This window comes from Dendrobates tinctorius, unplaced genomic scaffold, assembly GCF_039654945.1.
Source record: "Dendrobates tinctorius isolate UK_male_01 unplaced genomic scaffold, ASM3965494v1 ptg000070l, whole genome shotgun sequence".
Classification (NCBI taxonomy): Eukaryota; Metazoa; Chordata; class Amphibia; order Anura; family Dendrobatidae; genus Dendrobates; species Dendrobates tinctorius.
This window is the reverse complement of record NW_027361738.1, coordinates 70,675,538-70,696,759: the sequence shown is the minus strand read 5'-3', so window position 1 is coordinate 70,696,759 and position 21,222 is coordinate 70,675,538. Positions and strand designations below refer to the sequence as shown.

The 21,222-nt window shown below is 41.9% G+C and overlaps 1 protein-coding gene across 2 annotated transcripts in view; it reads left to right on the top strand.

Moving 5' to 3' along the window:
* MALRD1 (MAM and LDL receptor class A domain containing 1) overlaps window positions 1-21,222 on the top strand; it is a 586,417-nt gene that overhangs the window by 328,601 nt on the left and 236,594 nt on the right. The gene's annotated exons all lie outside the window — the stretch shown is intronic.

The window sequence follows — 21,222 nt, the reverse complement described above, 5'->3', positions numbered from 1 at the left end:
AGGATTAGGGTGCAGGATAGGAGCACATTACAGGATGAGGGCACAAGAAGAGAGTAGCACATGACAAGATGGAGGTGCACAAAACAGGATGAGGGTGCAGGATGGGGGCTGCACATGACAGGAAGGGGGCGCAGGATGGGAGCAGCATATGATGACAGGATGGGGCGCAAGATGGTAGAAGCACAAGATAAGATTAGAGCGCAGGATGGAAGCTGCACATGCAAGGATGGAGACCATATACCAATATGAATGTTCTCCACCCGGGCGCAGAACGGGTTCAATAGCTAGTGTATAATCACAGTTTTGGGTGTACTTTAATCTGATTATATTTGATGGTACTTGGTTTGGAAAATACTGAAATTGTTTATCGTACTTTTTTTCCTTTCTATCTTTCATTCAGTGGTTCTTTTTTTAGTTTAGTGCCACCAGTTTTGGACTACAAATTTTAAAAAAGGATTTTGGTTAGTTAGAGTCAGTTCAAAGGCAGGTAACTAGATTAATACTTGAGACAGAAGACCTCTCATATAATGAGAGGTTGGAAAAGTAGGGCTTAGAAAAAGACGTCTCCGAGGAGATCTCATTTATATGTATAAATACATATGTATGTCAATACAAAGGACTGGTACATGACTTAATCTTTCAAAAAACCTTGCAAAGGACCAGGGGTATTCGTTATGTGTTGAGGAAAGGCTATTACGACAACTAAATAGGAAAGGGTTCTTTTTAGGGATAAACGAACATGCTCGTTGATACTTGGATATCATTTGGGTATCTAAGTGCTCAGATGTGCTCTATACTTGACGAGTAGAGTTGAGCGATACCGTCCGATACTTCAAAGTATCGTATCGGATGGTATCGGCCGATCTTTAAAAAAAGTATCGGTATCGCCGATTCCGATACCGGAAGTCCCATTCAAGTCTATGGGACTTCCGGTATCGGAATAAGAAAAACCCTTTCCTGCCCTTGTACAGCCTCTCTGGGGTCTGTACGGGCCTTTCGAGGGGCTGTGCCGGCCTGCCAGGGGGTCTGTGCAGGCTCCGGTGGTCTGTGCCGGCCTGCCGGTGGTCTGTGCAGGCTCCGGGGGGCTGTGCCGGCCTGCCGGGGGGCTGTGCCGGCCTGCTGGGGGGCTGTGCAGGCTCCGGGGGGCTGTGCCGGCCTGCCGGGGGGCTGTGCCGGCCTGCCGGTGGTCTGTGCCGGCCTGCCGGTGGTCTGTGCAGGCTCCGGGGGTCTGTGCAGGCATCGTCCGATGGGACTACAAGTCCCATCGGGCGATGCCTGCTACCATGACAGTGATTGACACATTAGCCAATGATGGGACAGTAGTAGTCCCATCATCCGGCTAATGTGTTAAATGTAAAAAAAAAAAAAAAAAAATTACATGCTACATACATACAACATGCATACTACATACATGCTACATTCATACTACATAAATACTACATGCAACATACATACTACATATATACTACATGCATGCTACATACATACTGCATGCTACATACATACCACATATATACTACATACATACTACATGCATGCTACATGCATGCTACATGCTACATACATAACACATATATACTACATGCATGCTACATACATACTACATGCTACATACATACTACATGCATGCTACATACATACTACATGCTACATACTACATATATACTACATGCATGCTACATACATACTACATGCTACATACTACATATATACTACATGCATGCTACATACATACTACATGCTACATACATACTACATATATACTACATGCATGCTACATACATACTACATGCTACATACATACTACATATATACTACATACATACTACATACATACTACATGCTACATACATACTACATATATACTACATACATACTACATGCATGCTACATGCATGCTACATACATACCACATACATAACACATATATACTACATGCATGCTACATACATACTACATGCTACATACATACTACATATATACTACATGCATGCTACATACTACATGCTACATACATACTACATATATACTACATGCATGCTACATACATACTACATGCTACATACATACCACATACATACTACATATATACTACATGCTACATGCATGCTACATACATACTACATACATACTACATGCTACATACATACCACATACAAACTACATACATACTGCATGCTACATGCATGCTACATACATACTACATACATACTACATGCTACATACATACCACATATATACTACATACATACAATACATTCATACAATACATACATAGACATACAGTACATATAACATAGAGTAACATACTTACCAATACTTGTCACATTGTTCCCCGAAGCCATTGTCTTTTCCGGAATAAATATTAACATAACAAACCACAAAAATACTCACCCACGATCCGAAGCAGTCCACGAGTGTGTCCCACGACGATCTTGGGTAGAGAACTGCAGCATCAGCTGTTGCTGCCGTTCTCTACGGGCTGCAGGAATCCAATGACGGAAGGTAGGTATCCTTCCGCACTGTATTCCTCCGCCACTTAAAAAAAAAAAAAAGTCCCTAGTCTCACTTTATGCCATTGCTGTGTGGGAATTTCCCACGCAGCAATGGCATAAAGTGAGACTAGGGACTTTTTTTTTTTAAGTGGCGGAGGAATACAGTGCGGAAGGATACCTACCTTCCGTCATTGGATTCCTGCAGCCCGTAGAGAACGGCAGCAACAGCTGATGCTGCAGTTCTCTACCCAAGATCGTTGTGGGACACACTCGTGGACTGCTTCGGATCGTGGGTGAGTATTTTTGTGGTTTGTTATGTTAATATTTATTCCGGAAAAGACAATGGCTTCGGGGAACAATGTGACAAGTATTGGTAAGTATGTTACTCTATGTTATATGTACTGTATGTCTATGTATGTATTGTATGAATGTATTGTATGTATGTAGTATATATGTGGTATGTATGTAGCATGTAGTATGTATGTAGTATGTATGTAGCATGCATGTAGCATGCAGTATGTATGTAGTATGTATGTGGTATGTATGTAGCATGTAGTATGTATGTAGTATGTATGTAGCATGCATGTAGCATGTAGTATATATGTAGTATGTATGTGGTATGTATGTAGCATGTAGTATGTATGTAGTATGTATGTAGCATGCATGTAGCATGTAGTATGTATGTAGCATGCATGTAGTATATATGTAGTATGTATGTAGCATGCATGTAGTATATATGTAGTATGTATGTAGCATGTATGTAGTATGTATGTAGTATGTATGTAGCATGCATGTAGTATATATGTAGTATGTATGTAGCATGCATGTAGTATATATGTAGTATGTATGTAGCATGTATGTAGTATGTATGTGGTATGTATGTAGCATGTAGTATGTATGTAGCATGCATGTAGTATATATGTAGTATGTATGTAGCATGTAGTATGTATGTAGTATGTATGTAGTATGTATGTGGTATGTATGTGGCATGTAGTATGTATGTAGCATGCATGTAGTATGTATGTAGCATGCATGTAGTATGTATGTAGTATGTATGTAGTATGTATGTAGCATGCAGTATGTATGTAATATGTATGTAGTATGTATGTAGTATATATGTAGTATGTATGTAGTATATATGTAGTATGTATGTAGCATGTAGTATGTATGTAGCATGCATGTAGTATGTATGTAGTATTTTTTTTTTTTTTTTTAACATTTAACACATTAGCCGGATGATGGGACTACTACTGTCCCATCATTGGCTAATGTGTCAATCACTGTCATGGTAGCAGGCATCGCCCGATGGGACTTGTAGTCCCATCGGACGATGCTTGCACAGACCCCCGGACATCAGCACAGCCCCCCGGCAGGCCGGCACAGCCCCCCGGCAGGCCGGTACAGACCCCCACAGGGTGCACAGACCACCGTCAGGCCGGCACAGCCCCCCGGCTGGCCGGTACAGACCCCCACAGGGTGCACAGACCACCGGCAGGCCGGCACAGCCCCCCGGCAGGCCGGTACAGACCCCCACAGGGTGCACAGACCACCGGCAGGCCGGCACAGCCCCCCGGCAGGCCGGTACAGACCCCGGGCAGTCCACACAGCCCCCCGGCAGGCCGGCACAGCCCCCCGGAAGGCCCGAAATGACGGCGCATCATGATGCGCACACACCGCGCATCATGATGACGTCAGTCTGTCAATCAACTTTGAACTTCCGATTCCGATGCCGAATTCCGATATTGAAAAAATATCGGAAGTCGGTATCGGAATTCCGATACAGCAAGTATCGGCCGATACCCGATACTTGCGGTATCGGAATGCTCAACACTATTGACGAGCATTGCCTGGTGTTTGCATTTGAAGTGCAAATCCCTGCCCCGGGGATTGTCTTCCAGTCATCGCTTTTCCGTAGCCATCTTGTTAGAGGCATTACTGTGATTTGCTGTTAGCATTACCTCATCAGTGGTTATAAAAGGACTGGCGCCACAGGGCTCGGTTCACTGACCCAATTACACAACTCAAGGACAGTTCTGATTGGAAAGAGAAAGCAGTCACCCATGACTCTATGTGCACAATTAAACTAATCAGAGATATTGGGCTAATCTTGTGCTTTGTTTGTATCAGATACATTCTGCATGTAGTCTAGGGATAGTTGCAGGAGCAGGGAAAGTGGCAGAATACAGCGTCTAGGCAGGGCTTAGGGCTTTGCAGTCTGTTGTTAAATATATAGCTGCTGCATGTGATCACATTTTTTTAAGGGGACGAAAAATTGACTGTATTGTCATCCATGCTTTGTTTTACATTTTGGTGCTATGGAACACTCCAAAAAAGCATTCAAAAATTTTACTGGATTGAATTTGTCATCCATAGATTGAGTTTGTCATACATACACTTTTACTTGCTTTTTTTGTGTTACATTACGATGTTATTGAACTTAGAAAAATGCTTTGACTGTTGCAAGTGACCAATTTTTTTTTTAAGTTAAAAATAAACTTGGTTTCCAGAAACCTAGAAATTAGAAAATGTATAAGGCGTGCGGTAATGATGGGGTTTGGAAGCGCTGATGATGGTGCACACAGATGCCGAGGATGTGGGGCAGGTGCAACTACGTCTGTTGCTGGAGCACAAGAAACACTCCCATCCACTACAAATAGGTTTGTGTCCCACTTTGAAGGGAGGCACGATACACTACTTCTGAAGCCACACCAGTGCAAACAGGGGATCAGTTGCAAAGCAGATAAAGCTTCCAGCATGCTTGGCCGCACCACCCAGTCTTCCACACGGTCCAGTCTCATCAGCCTACAGTCTGGATCACTTAATCCTCACCCTCATCCTCCTTCCTCCCACCATGTTGTGTTCCAGGAGACTACTGATCCCACACTAGTACACTCTGAGAAGCTCTTTACAACATCATTTCTTCATTATGGCCTCTCACCCTGCATGGTCCAAGAAGGACAGGAGGAGGTGATGTTAGTTATGCACAAAACTTAGAGCAGCCACGGCCACAAGAAGATGATGGTGGTGAACAGCAAGTTTTGTCTAAGGAGGAAGATGACGATGAGACACAGTTGTCAATAAGTCAGGTTGTTGAAAAGTCACCACGTCAGGAGGACCAGGGTGTGGCAATGGAAGATTTGGTGGTGGATAATGAAGTCACCAACCAATCCTGGGAAGGTGGCATGCAGAGTGATGCCAGCAGAGCTGAGAGCGAGGGACCAGCAGTAGCAAAACAGACAGTGGGGTGACCAGAGGGAGAAGGAGGGCAACTGTTCCGCAGAACACCAACACGTGTGAATTTCTCCGTCAAAGAGTTAGGAGTTCTGAGACAATAAAAAAGTCCATTTTCAAACTGTGCCATGTCAAGATCAGCAGGAGTCAGACCACAAAGAGCCCAACCTCCATCAGCATGATCAGGCACACATCATCTAATCCCCTGCCTTGGTGGGCTGAACATCTGGGTCCACGATTGGTTCCAGAGGGTGACACCACTGCCTTTTCCCCTGTGCTAGGTGTTTCCCAATACCCTTTCCATGACATTGGCACAGATGCCTCCCGCCTTGCATCTGTCCTTGCATGTTCTGATGCACCATCATCAGGCGCTTCCAAATCATTGTCCCAGTATAGCGTTCAGCTGTCCCTACCCCAGACCGTGTAACAAAAGAGAAAGTCTCCATCCACCCACCCACAGGCCCAAACACTAAACAGGCATATTTCCAGGCTTCTTACCATGGAAATGTTGCCATTAGGGCTTGATAGCAAGGAGGATTTCGCCTACTCATTGCAGCAGCCGTCCCGCATACTCAGTTCCCAGCTGCCACTTTTTCTCTCAGTGTAACATCCCCGCATTGTACCAGCATGTGTCTAGGAACAACTCTTGTGCCCTTACCAATGCACTTACTGGGATTGTTCTCTTAAAGACCATTACGTGGACAAGCACTTGTGGCTAGGGACGCTACATTTCCTTGGCGGCACACTGGGTGAACATTGTGGAGGCTGGTGATGAGTTCCATGTGAGCAGCAGAGGCCAGTTGTGTAATACCACCTCCAACACACCCGCCGGTATTCTGGTCAGCCTCTGCATATAACAACTGTAGAGTGGGCATGGATGTGCTGTTCTCGAAGACTTTGAAGGCTCCAAGATGGTGAGTGGCGATGATGCCAAAGCCAGCGCAACAATCCTGCTTATGTGCTTACTTAAACAGTCGCTGCTCACAATTAAACATGAAGCTATGTATGCGGACCAGGTGGAGATGGAGGAAGACACGAGACAGGGAGATACTACCAAGCCCAGCCTCATCTCATCTGCTCAGCGCTGATTGGGTAACAATGAGGTGGTGGAGGAGGAGGAACAGAAGCTGATTGCTAGCGCAACAGAGGCTAGTACCCATACAACCTTTGTCATGTCTCTACATGAATGAGTTGAGGAGGAAGAGAGGGAGAAGGAGAAGGACATGGAAAGTCATCATTATGGTGGAGACAGGGAAGTGTTGGCTGTAGAAAGGTTGGAAAATATGACCAAGTTTATGTACCACTGCCTTTCCTGTGACCCTCACGTTATATTTATCTTGGCCAATAAAAGAGAAATGGTTGTTTACCCTGCTAGACCCACGGTACATGGAGAAATTTGCATTTCTCCTTTTTGAGGCAGAGAAGTATTCTAAAATGGTGCTATACCAGAAGTCTATTGTTGAAAATGTTAAAATTCCCATAATACAACCCCAGTAGCAGGGGCATGCTTCCTTGCCCAACCAAGGAGGAGAGCCGACTCACAGATGGTACACTGTCAAAGGCCTGGGGGAATTTTATGACACCATCTCAGCGTCCAGGGCCTAATGACAGGGTATTTTTGACAAGAAGGAAAAAGTTTTTAAAGATAGTCAAGCAATACCTGGCCGACTAAACCAGTGTACTCCCTAACTCTTCTGCAACCTTCAACTATTGGGTTTCATAGCTGTCCCTCTATGCGTTGGAGGTGTTGTGCTGCTCTGCCACTAGCATCTTGTCTAAGCAGGTTTTTAGTGCTGCCGGGGGGGTCATAACTGACAGGCGCCTTCGCTTTTCAACAGAGAATACTGACAGGCTCAGCCTGATAAAAATGAACAAAGCATGGATTAGCCTCCAGTTTTCCATACTACCAGATAACAGCATCACATAAAGTGTTTTTAATGTTCAATATTTGAATGAGGCTCTCCAGTTGTTGCCTTCAAGGGTGTATGCATAACCCTCCTTATATTTTGTTTCTGGGTTTGTACTGTGTGCAGAGCATTTATGAGTGTAGGAGGTCCACAACTACACTTTGTTCACAATATTTGAATAAGGCACTACAGTTGGTGCCTTCAATTGTTTATTGATGAAACTGCTTGTAATTTTTGGCAGGCATTGCACTTAGTGCATAGCCTTTATGAATCTAGCAATACCACTACATGACAATTTTAACATAATGCTTATGAGCCCCATCTTTATGTACACTGCTCAAAAAAATAAAGGGAACACTCAAATAACACATCCTAGATCTGAATGAATGAAATATTCTCATTGAATACTTTGTTCTGTATAAAGTTGAATGTGCTGACAACAAAATCACACAAAAATCATCAATGGAAATCAAATTTATTAACCAATGGAGGCCTGGATTTGGAGTCACCCACAAAATTAAAGTGGAATGTAATGTCCTTAAAACAAGTCAAAATGAGGCTCAGTAGTGTGTGTGTGGCCTCCACGTTCCTGTATGACCTCCCTACAACGCCTGGGCATGCTCCTGATAAGGTTGCAGATGGTCTCCTGAAGGATCTCCTCCCAGACCTGGACTAAAGCATCCGCCAACTCCTGGATAGTCTGTGGTGCAACGTGATGTTGGTGGATGGAGCGAGACATGATGTCCCAGATGTGCTCAATCAGATTCAGGTCTGGGGAATGGGCAGGCCAGTCCATAACTTCAATGCCTTCATCATCATCATCATCTTTCCTATTTAGTTGTCGTAATAGCCTTTCCTCAACACATAACGAATACCCCTGGTCCTTTGCAAGGTTTTTTGAAAGATTAAGTCATGTACCAGTCCTTTGTATTGACATACATATGAATTTATACATATAAATGAGATCTCCTTGGAGACGTCTTTTTCTAAGCCCTACTTTTCCAACCTCTCATTATATGAGAGGTCTTCTGTCTCAAGTATTAATCTAGTTACCTGCCTTTGAACTGACTCTAACCAAAATCCTTTTTTAAAATTTGTAGTCCAAAACTGGTGGCACTAAACTAAAAAAAGAACCACTGAATGAAAGATAGAAAGGAAAAAAAGTACGATAAACAATTTCAGTATTTTCATCTTGCAGGAACTTCTGACATACTCCAGACGCATGAGGTCTGGCATTGTCCTGCATTAGGAGGAACCCAGGGCCAACCGCACCGGCATATGGTCTCACAAGGGGTCTGAGGATCTCATCTCTGTGCCTAATGGCAGTCAGGCTACCTCTGGCGAGCACATGGAGGGCTGTGCAGCCCTCCAAAGAAATGCCGCCCCACACCATTACTGACCCACTGCCAAACCGGTCATGCTGAAGGATGTTGCAGGCAGCAGATTGCTCTCCACGGCGTCTCCAGACTCTGTCACGTCTGTCACATGTGCTCACTGTGAACTTGCTTTCATCTGTGAAGAGCCAGTGGTGAATTTGCCAATCCTGGTGTTCTGTGGCAAATGCCAAGCATCCTGCACGGTGTTGGGCTGTGAGCACAACTCCCATTTGTGGATGTTGGGCCCTCCTACTGTACCATCCTCATGGAGTCGGTTTCTACTGTAACCGTTTGTGCAGACACATGCACATTTGTGGCCTGCTGGAGGTCATTTTGCTGGGCTCTGGCAGTGCTCCTCCTGTTCCTCCTTGCACAAAGCCAGAGGTAGCTGTCCTGCTGCTGGGTTGTTGCCCTCCTACAGCCCCCTCCATGTCTCCTGGTGTACTGGCCTGTCTCCTGGTAGCGCCTCCAGCCTCTGGACACTAGGCTGACAGACACAGCAAACCTTCTTGCCACAGCTCCCTTTGATGTGCCATCCTGGATGAGCTGCACTACCTGAGCCACTTGTGTGGGTTGTAGAGTTAGTCTACTGCTACCACGAGTGTGAAAGCACAACCAACATTCAAAAGTGACCAAAACATCAGCCAGAAAGCATTGGTACTGAGATGTTGTCTGTGGTCCCCACCTGCAGAACCACTCCTTTATTGAGTGTGTCTTGATTAGTGTTGAGCATTCCGATACCGCAAGTATCGGGTATCGGCCGATACTTGCTGTATCGGAATTCCGATACCGACTTCCGATATTTTTTCAATATCGGAAGTCGGCATCGGAATCGGAAGTTCAGTTGATTGACAGCCTGACGTCATCATGATGCGCGGTGTGTGCGCATCATGATGCGCCGTCATTTCGGGCCTTCCGGGGGTCTCTGCCGGCCTGCCGGGGGGCTGTGTGGACTGCCCGGGGTCTGTACCGGCCTGCCGGGGGGCTGTGCCGGCCTGCCGGTGGTCTGTGCACCCTGTGGGGGTCTGTACCGGCCTGCCGGGGGGCTGTGCCGGCCTGCCGGTGGTCTGTGCACCCTGTGGGGGTCTGTACCGGCCTGCCGGGGGGATGTGCTGATGTCCGGGGGTCTGTGCAAGCATCGTCCGATGGGACTACAAGTCCCATCTGGCGATGCCTGCTACCATGACAGTGATTGACACATTAGCCAATGATGGGACAGTAGTAGTCCCATCATCCGGCTAATGTGTTAAATGTTAAAAAAAAAAAAAAAAAAAAAATACTACATACATACTACATGCATGCTACATACATACTACATGCTACATACATACTACATACATACCACATACATACTACATACATACTACATACATACCACATACATACCACATACATACTACATACATACTACATACATAACACATATATACTACATGCATGCTACATACATACTACATGCTACATATATACTACATGCATACTACATACATACTACATGCATGCTACATACATACTACATGCTACATACATACTACATATATACTACATACATACTACATACATACTACATGCATGCTACATACATACTACATGCTACATACATACCACATATATACTACATGCATGCTACATACATACTACATGCTACATACATACTACATATATACTACATGCATGCTACATACATACTACATGCTACATACATACTACATATATACTACATGCATGCTACATACATACTACATGCTACATACATACTACATATATACTACATGCATGCTACATACATACTACATGCTACATACATACCACATACATACTACATACATACTACATGCTACATACATACTACATATATACTACATGCATGCTACATACATACTGCATGCTACATACATACTACATATATACTACATGCATGCTACATACATACTACATGCTACATACATACTACATATATACTACATGCATGCTACATACATACTACATGCTACATACATACCACATACATACTACATACATACTACATGCTACATACATACTACATATATACTACATGCATGCTACATACATACTACATGCTACATACATACTACATATATACTACATGCATGCTACATACATACTACATGCTACATACATACCACATACATACTACATACATACTACATGCTACATACATACTACATATATACTACATGCATGCTACATACATACTGCATGCTACATACATACTACATACATACTACATATATACTACATGCATGCTACATACATACTACATGCTACATACATACCACATACATACTACATACATACTACATGCTACATACATACTACATATATACTACATGCATGCTACATACATACTGCATGCTACATACATACTACATACATACTACATATATACTACATGCATGCTACATACATACTACATGCTACATACATACCACATACATACTACATGCTACATACATACTACATATATACTACATGCATGCTACATACATACTGCATGCTACATGCATGCTACATACATACTACATACATACTACATACATAACACATATATACTACATACATACTACATACAATACATTCATACAATACATACATAGACATACAGTACATATAACATAGAGTAACATACTTACCAATACTTGTCACATTGTTCCCCGAAGCCATTGTCTTTTACGGAATAAATATTAACATAACAAACCACAAAAATACTCACCCACGATCCAAAGCAGTCCACGAGTGTGTCCCACGACGATCTTGGGTAGAGAACTGCAGCATCAGCTGTTGCTGCCGTTCTCTACGGGCTGCAGGAATCCAATGACGGAAGGTAGGTATCCTTCCGCACTGTATTCCTCCGCCACTTAAAAAAAAAAAAGTCCCTAGTCTCACTTTATGGCATAAAGTGAGACTAGGGACTTTTTTTTTTTTTTAAGTGGCGGAGGAATACAGTGCGGAAGGATACCTACCTTCTGTCATTGGATTCCTGCAGCCCGTAGAGAACGGCAGCAACAGCTGATGCTGCAGTTCTCTACCCAAGATCGTCGTGGGACACACTCGTGGACTGCTTCGGATCGTGGGTGAGTATTTTTGTGGTTTGTTATGTTAATATTTATTCCGTAAAAGACAATGGCTTCGGGGAACAATGTGACAAGTATTGGTAAGTATGTTACTCTATGTTATATGTACTGTATGTCTATGTATGTATTGTATGAATGTATTGTATGTAGTATGTATGTAGTATATATGTGGTATGTATGTAGCATGTAGTATGTATGTAGTATGTATGTAGCATGCATGTAGCATGCAGTATGTATGTAGCATGCATGTAGTATATATGTAGTATGTATGTAGCATGTATGTAGTATGTATGTGGTATGTATGTAGCATGTAGTATGTATGTAGCATGCATGTAGTATGTATGTAGTATGTATGTAGCATGTAGTATGTATGTAGCATGCATGTAGTATATATGTAGTATGTAGCATGTAGTATGTAGCATGCATGTAGTATATATGTAGTATGTATGTAGTATGTATGTAGTATATATGTAGTATGTATGTAGCATGTAGTATATATGTAGTATGCATGTTGCATGTAGTATATATGTAGTATGCATGTTGCATGCATGTAGTATATATGTAGTATGTATGTAGTATATATGTTGCATGTAGTATATATGTAGTATGCATGTTGCATGCATGTAGTATATATGTAGTATGTATGTTGCATGTAGTATATATGTAGTATGTATGTTGCATGTAGTATATATATGTAGTATGCATGTTGCATGTAGTATATATGTAGTACGCATGTTGCATGCATGTAGTATATATGTAGCATGCAGTATGTATGTAGTATATATGTAGTATGTATGTTGCATGTAGTATATATGTAGTATGCATGTTGCATGCATGTAGTATATATGTAGTATGTATGTTGCATGTAGTATATATGTAGTATGTATGTTGCATGTAGTATATATGTAGTATGTATGTTGCATGTAGTATATATGTAGTATGAATGTAGCATGTATGTAGTATGTATGTAGCATGTATGTAGTATGTAGTATGCATGTTGTATGTATGTAGCATGTATGTAGCATGTAATTTTTTTTTTTTTTTTTACATTCAACACATTAGCCGGATGATGGGACTACTACTGTCCCATCATTGGCTAATGTGTCATTCACTGTCATGGTAGCAGGCATCGCCCGATGGGACTTGTAGTCCCATCGGACGATGCCTGCACAGACCCCCGAAGCCTGCACAGCCCCCCGGCAGGCCGGCACAGCCCCCCGGCAGGCCGGCACAGCCCCCCGGAGCCTGCACAGCCCCCCGGCAGGCCGGCACAGCCCACCGGAGCCTGCACAGCCCCCCGGCAGGCCGGCACAGACCACCGGAGCCTGCACAGACCCCCCGGCAGGCCGGCACAGCCCCCCGGCAGGCCGGCACAGCCCCCCGGAGCCTGCACAGCCCCCCGGCAGGCCGGCACAGCCCACCGGAGCCTGCACAGCCCCCCGGCAGGCCGGCACAGACCACCGGAGCCTGCACAGACCCCCCGGCTGGCCGGCACAGCCCCCCGGCAGGCCGGCACAGACCACCGGAGCCTGCACAGACCCCCTGGCAGGCCGGCATAGCCCCCCGAAAGGCCCGTACAGACCCCAGAGAGGCTGTACAAGGGAAAAACAGGATTTTACTTATTCCGATACCGGAAGTCCCATAGACTTGAATGGGACTTCCGGTATCGGAATCGGCGATACCGATACTTTTTTTTAAGATCGGCCGATCCATTCCGATCCGATACTTTGAAGTATCGGACGGTATCGCTCAACTCTAGTCTTGATAATTGCCAATAATTTCCATCTGTTGTCTATTCCATTTGCGCAACAGCATGTGAAATTGATTGTCAATCAGTGTTGCTTCCTAAGTGGACAGTTTGATTTCACAGAAGTTTGATTTACTTGGAGTTATATTCTGTTGATTAAGTGTTCCCTTTATTTTTTTGAGCAGTGTGTAATACAGGGCGTATCTGAGTCTCTCTGAGTCCCTATTTTTTGGCACTTCTTGGTTCCTTCATAAATTACACTGAAATTTCCAATTTTTTAATAAAAAAATAATAAAAATGTATAAAAAAAATATATTTTTGTTTACTTAAATCATAATTTTTACAATCCTTTTTTTAAGATTTCCTTATATACAAATTATTATACAGGAAAGAATGTTTCTTAACATTTTTGTTCATATGAACTCCAATTCCTCTTCAATTTTGAACGTTTTATTGTCACTCCTTAAAGTGGAGTAAAAGTGTGACACCATTGCTCTCAGCAGCAATATGAGAGTCAGAGATGCTTCCAGGGGTCTTTCCCATGCTGTTCTCCTTCCATTCAGCACTTTTTCCATCCATTTCAACATTTTCACTGCCCCCCCAGAACTCCTTGTAGGGTCTGCCGGAAAAATGCTCAAGCATCCCATTGATTCCTATTATATTCATTACTCAAAACAAGCACCAGAGCATTAGGAATTGCTCTGTTTGAGGAACGAGTATCCGAGCATTTTAATGCTCGCTCATCCCTAGCTCTTTACAGTTAGTGCAGTCAAATTGTGAATGTACTACTAAAAGAGGTAGTAATGACAGATATTATAACAGCATTTATAAATGAGCTAGAAGCTTTCCTTACAACTTATAGCATCGTCGGTTATAAATAAACTAGCGATAGAGAATGTAGAGCTGGTGGAATAAAGTTTAGCTTGATGGACCGAAGTCTTTTTTCAACTTTTAATCCCCTTAACCCACAAGATGTAAAGTTAAAGATGGACAAAGGCATCAGCTTTAGCGTAAACCTTCCCATTTGGATTAAACAAACAAATATTCCTACTGTGAATAAAAGTGGTCTCCATTTTTATTTGGAATAGAGATGATTAATCTCCTGAAATTCATTTGGGGAGCAGATTTGCTTGATTCAGATGGAAGATTCGATTCTGTCTGACTAAAATTGGTGGAATTTGTAAGTACCTATATTGCCATTTATCAAGGTCTAAGGTTTTTCCAGATCCCAAATAATAATAAATTGAGGGGTAAAAAGTAATGCAAAGCATTATAGCCAATTGTCCTAAACCCTAAACTGTCCATATGCCGCCACTGCTGAAGTTCTGCCAGATGTCTCCTCCGGCTTTGAATTGTTTCTGTGCTGAGATTACTAATTGGCCACATGCACTCATGAGTAGAGTTGAGCGACTTTGGTCGGATCGGGTTTCGTGAAACCCGAATGAAACAAAATAAGTTTCAGATGAAACTCGTCCGACTAGAGCAAAAAAAGTCGGAGTTTCGTCCGACTTTTATTTCCCATTGACTTGCATTGGGGTCGGGTTTCGGACGAAACTCCGACTTTGTTTTGCTCTAGTCGGACGAGTTTCATCTGAAACTTATTTTGTTTCATTCGGGTTTCACGAAACCCGATCCGACCAAAGTCGCTCAACTCTACTCATGAGATAGGCAATGCATGTGATTGACATCAGTGACGTGTATTGCCCCTCGTGATCACACAAGGTTAATCATTGGTTTTAACACCAGATGAGCTGAAGACTGGTACGGAGGACCTGAGAACTGCTAAAGAGGCAGAGTAAGGACTTGGAAGTGCCTAGGACAAGTGACAATAAAGTGTACCGGGCGACCATCATTATGCTGAATTCATAAGAATCCATTCACAAAAATATTTAGTTCGCTACAATACAAAATTCTCTAAAATTTCATAAAAAATGTAATTTGTTACAGATCGATATGTTCATGTCTAATAAAGTGAAACAATAGTACTGGACTGCTGAATGTCTGAACTGGTCAATTTCTTCTCTCCTAAAATGTGGCATGCAGCGTTCTACTTTGGGATTCCTTCACCCAGGGCAAATTTCTAATTTATGGTCTAGCCTTATATCTAAATACATTGCTCCTAGTTTGTTGGTGTCTCCCTTGATACCCAACAGACAGGGCCACCCTGATGGTCCAGTCTGCCTACCAGGAAAATAGTAATGAACCCAACAGCAGAATCTCATGTTTGGTAAAGTCGCCGTCCCGGAGTAAATATTCCGTTTGTTTCTTTAGCTTTGTATCTGGATACCTTGGCTCTGGTTTGCACCTATCAGTGCCTAATGGAGATTTTTTTCAAAATCTAGGAACAAAATCAACATAGGATCTATTGTTTGGGGTAACATCATTATGTTTAAATATACTCATAATATTCTCATATTTTTCAGCCAGTGTGTAGACTATAAATATGAAACTTTCATATCCCCCAGCAGACATCTTTTTTGATATGTCTATGCAATCGATAATCTTTCTCTAGCTGAAGCCAAAACCACAGTACATCACATGTGATAAAACATAAAGTCTTCTTCTTTGTCTTCTTATTATGTTACTATGGCATTGTGCAAGTTTTTCGAGCTGCAAACGTTGAATTAGCATTACTTAAAGACTCATTCCCAGATCAAGATAGATTTTTCAATAAAGAAACTAGAAACTAGATTTTTGCTCTGCCGGCCCAACATGTTATAATATTTCTCTGCCGGGAATATGAGTGATGCGGATCAATACCCGAAAGGAGAAACTAAATTTCAAGTTGTCTTCAAGGAACTTTTTGAAAAGTAACACAATTGTATTTAAACTAAGGTGGCAATTATGATGGGCCTTCAGGTAATAGAAGAATCGATAAAGCACTATAAATCCTCGGAGTACTTATAGCCGAGCTGTTGACTGATTACAGGATTTAAGACGCCTTGAGTGAGCAGACGGACATCTTCATATCATAAAAAATACTATTCTTTTGTTATAAGTGTCTCAGATCTCATAAGATGGAGTCAGCTGTACCTATAAACCGTAACCGTCACTGTCAGTCATCTTAGCTGCTCCTTGTCAAATGCAGTTGCTGAACTTTTGAAATTTAAAAATCTCTATTTTTACGTTACCTGCTACATTAAGAGTCTCTGAAAAATTCAGATTTGCCAGAAAATATTTTGCAAATTCAGTTCATGCGAATCCAACCAGTGGGGGTCTCAAGACTCGGGTCTTCAAGGGGTTTAACATAAAAAGTAAATAATAGGTAGACTTTAAGTCTCTTTTATGTTTGTATGTTGAACACTTCATTTATTTTGATATCAGGCCAACACTGTCTATAGACAGATAAAGATTAAATGAGAGAAGGAAAAAAGCCTAGCCTAAATAAATTCTCATTTTATCCGGTATTTAAAAACTGTTTGTGTGTATGTAACTTGGTAGCTAACAAAATCCTGTGATCGCAGCAGCATCAGCAGTGATTAAGGAAGCCATTTCATAGTTTCACATTTTTCATTTTAGGTATACTGTAGACAGATAAAGATTAAATGAGAGAAGGAAAGCTTAGCCTAAATTAATTCTCATTTTATCCGATGTTTAAAATCTGTCTGTGCGTATGTAATCTAGTAGCTAACAAAGTCCTGTGATCACAGAAGCATCAGTTGGACTGAAGAAGCCATTCTATAGTTTCACATTTTTCATTTTACACACACTTTAGAAATAAAAGGATTAAAGAAAAATATGTTTTAATTCTAAGATATATTTTTTAGTTTAACCATGATTTGAGATAATCACAATGGTGCCATTTACCCCTTCTATTTTTAATCCTCATATTAAGGCAACTTTAACTTTCAGGCTGTGTGCACACGTTGCATTTTTTTTTGCGTTTTTGCTGCATTTTTCCACTGCAAAATCGCCACGAAAACGCATCCCATGCAATCCTATGGGATTCCGCAATGCTGTGCTAATGCTGCGTTTTTTTTCCGCTGCGGAATCGCATAGCGGTAAAATCCGCAGCATGCTCATTCCTTTTGCAGAATTGCGGCAATTCCGCACCCATAGGATTGCATTGAAACAGTCACTTTACACATGTGGCTATGCCCACCATGGGTAAAGTGAGCGCTCAATGTGCAGATGGTACCCAGGGTCTGGAGGAAAGGAGACTCTCCTCCAGGCCCTGGGTACCATAATCCTGTAAAAAATAGAATAAAAATAAAAAATAGAGATATAATCACGCTCTGGCGGTCCCAGAAGTCCTTCCCGCCTCTCACCATGCTGCCGGCATCTTCCGGTCCCAGTAATGCTTTGCGCGAATGACCGCTGATGACGTCGCGCTCTCGCGAGCGTGTCGTCATCTCATCTCCTTCACGCAAAGCATTACTGGGACCGGAAGATGCCGGAAGCGCCGCAGAACAGATCATAGGCCGTCGGAAGGCGAGAATAACAATTTTTTTAAAATTATTTTTAACATCATATCTTTTACTATTGATGTTGCATAGGCAGCATCAGTAGTAAAAAGTTGGTCACACTTGTCAAGCACTATGCGTGACAAGTGTGACCAACCTGTCAATCACATTTCCAAGCGATGCTTGAAATCGCTTGGAATGCGCAAGTATTCCGCAAGCGAAAAACGCTTGCAAAACGCTTGTTTATCGCTGAAAAAACGCATGCGAATTCGCATGCGTTTTACCTGCGGCGGGAGTTGCGGAAATCTTGCGGAAATTTCCGCAGCATTTCCGAATGTGTGCGCATAGCCTAAAGGTAATTAACCTTTCCTTGTATCAGCGTGTGATAATCTAGAACCACTGAATAAAAATGTGCACAATCAAACCAAATGGTCACATACACAGAGTCTCACAACTCATATTTATAGATTACATTAAGTAAAATTTTCATGTGCAGCACATTTAATTAATTTAGGATCGCCATCAGGAGATTCCGTAATCTCTGCCATCTTTTGCGAGCAGATTAACTTCCGTAGTAACAATATACATCATCTGAATTACAATTTAATGAAAAATACAGTTTGAATTATAAGAAGCCATGATGCAGACTCTAGTTAAAAGATAAATTTACCATCTTAGATAGAAGGAATACTGAACTATCTATGCAGATAAAAAATAAAATACCTCGTTGGTATTCAAAAGAAAACTGTTAATGGTATTTTATGTTAATTTCGTGGCTCTGTCTGACCAGATTTCTAAAATACATTTTTGTTAACTTTTAACGTTTTCATTGCAGCTGTTCTTTGCAGAACCTTTGTACTAAACTCTTTCTCTTTCGATTCCTCTATTAATCTTAAGTACATTTTACTGTTTGGATTAAACATTTTGTAAAAGTCAGAAGAATGTATGAAATCCAAGGCAATTTATATTTTACTAGACAGAATTAATCATGTCTTGTTAGGTATGGGTCAATGAAACAGTATATAAAATATATAATAATTAAAGGCACGGGTTTTTAAAGAAGATCTGTTGCATGGCTTCTCTATCTCTCATCTTCTTCTTCTAATGCCACCCACCTCTACTCAATCCATCCGATGACTGCCATTGATATAAGCCCTCACTTTAACTTAGAAAGCTGCACAGCTCCACCAATGGTATGGTGGCCGCGTTCGGGTACTGCATATCTGCCCCCTATTGTGTTGAATAGAGAACGAATGTGCAGTACCTGGGGACAGCTACTATACCATTGACAGAGCTATGCTTTGCAGCTTTGGAACTGATCACTTCTGGTCGCTTCCGGCACCAGGGACTGGTGAACGGCGGAGATGTTGGTTCTTGCACCACCACCAATCAGATATTGATGACCTCTCCTAAGGATAGGACATCAACGGAAAAGTCCTGGAGAAGACTTTTCAGTGTATCTATTTAATTTCCTCATTTTTTCTGTAGATATCAGTAATATATTTGAATATGTGAAACTTTATAACACAGCTTATTAGGGGAAAGTGGAATGTTCCTTGCCTTTCAGCAGAGTGCAGGAAAACTGCATATTTTTAGTATGTTCCACAGCTACCAGAATATCCAGGAGAGAAGCCTTTTGTTAGAACCTCTCTTCCCATGAGACTCATGCTGTGAGAGGGGAGAGGGAGCTGCAGAGAGGAAATATCTGATTCATCAGAGGACACAGCTCTCCAGCAACACATCAGGATGAGCCTGTCACTCAGTAAACTTTGAGAGAGAATATCTACATACGGTATTTGCCAGAGAGGATATAGGAAATAAAACCTTTAAATATTAACCAAAGCGGTAATTTGCATCAAATACCAATTATCCAATCAATTATGCTCTGTGGATTACGCTGCAGGAGATCACGAGACTTATTCATAAAACTGGTGACAAGGAGTATGTGAAGATAATGCCCATAGCAACCAATTACAGAAAAGATATAAAATAGTCGAAGAAAAATGTGAAGCATTGTGAACCACGCCTCTGCGTCAATTTTTGCCCAAGGTTTCAAAACTGAGAATAGCTGTTTCTCAATCAAAAACATGTCTGATGGAGAAACCAGTAGGCACTGAAAGGCATATTTCCACCAAGAATAGGCTTTGTGTCTATTAGTTGTTCTGCTTGATTCCTTCTTAATGTGCAGTATGTGTATAAATAGTAATGGACAGATCTTTTTTTAAATACTTGCAACCATGGACTATAACTTAAGAAAGATGATTTAAAAAAAAAAAATCAAAATGCCTATTAAAGGATTTGAAAGACCCTCACCTATTAGTAGCCATGAAAGAGCGTTTCTTGCTCTGGCGTACCTAATGTGCACATCAAGTTTACTGAAAATTGCATAATTAGTCTTTTGTAATGTGTTGGCACTCGCAAAAAAACAAATTCTTCTTCTTTGGCTTTCTCACAACATGAAACTTGGGTTTCTAGCAATGGGACAACCTTTAAACAGCTTCAAAGGGTATTTTAGCCACAGACATCTATCACCTATCCAGGGTACAAGTGATGAATGCAAGATCATTGCGGTTCTGACCAATGGGACCTCAACTAATTTGCTACAACAAGAATATTTGGTCTACAAACCTCTACAAATACATAGCCACAGCAAAGGAGTATTTGGATTGAGTTTTTGTGAATTTGGTCTATTGCCACATTTTAATGAAAGCAGCCGAAGGTCTCCTGATGCAGGAAATTGGTCCAAGACATAGGACACTCCTCCGACCAAACATTGACTATCAATTCAGTGGAATATCCCTTTAACCAACTGAACAAAAAGAGATTATCCAAAGCGGACATCTCTTTCCAGTGCAACCACAATCTCAGTTGTCCATCAAAACAAGTATATTCGTATCTTAACTTTGTGGAAAGTCACATTGAATTTCCTGAGCTTAATACCATTAATGATGTGCATTTCTTTGTTGCG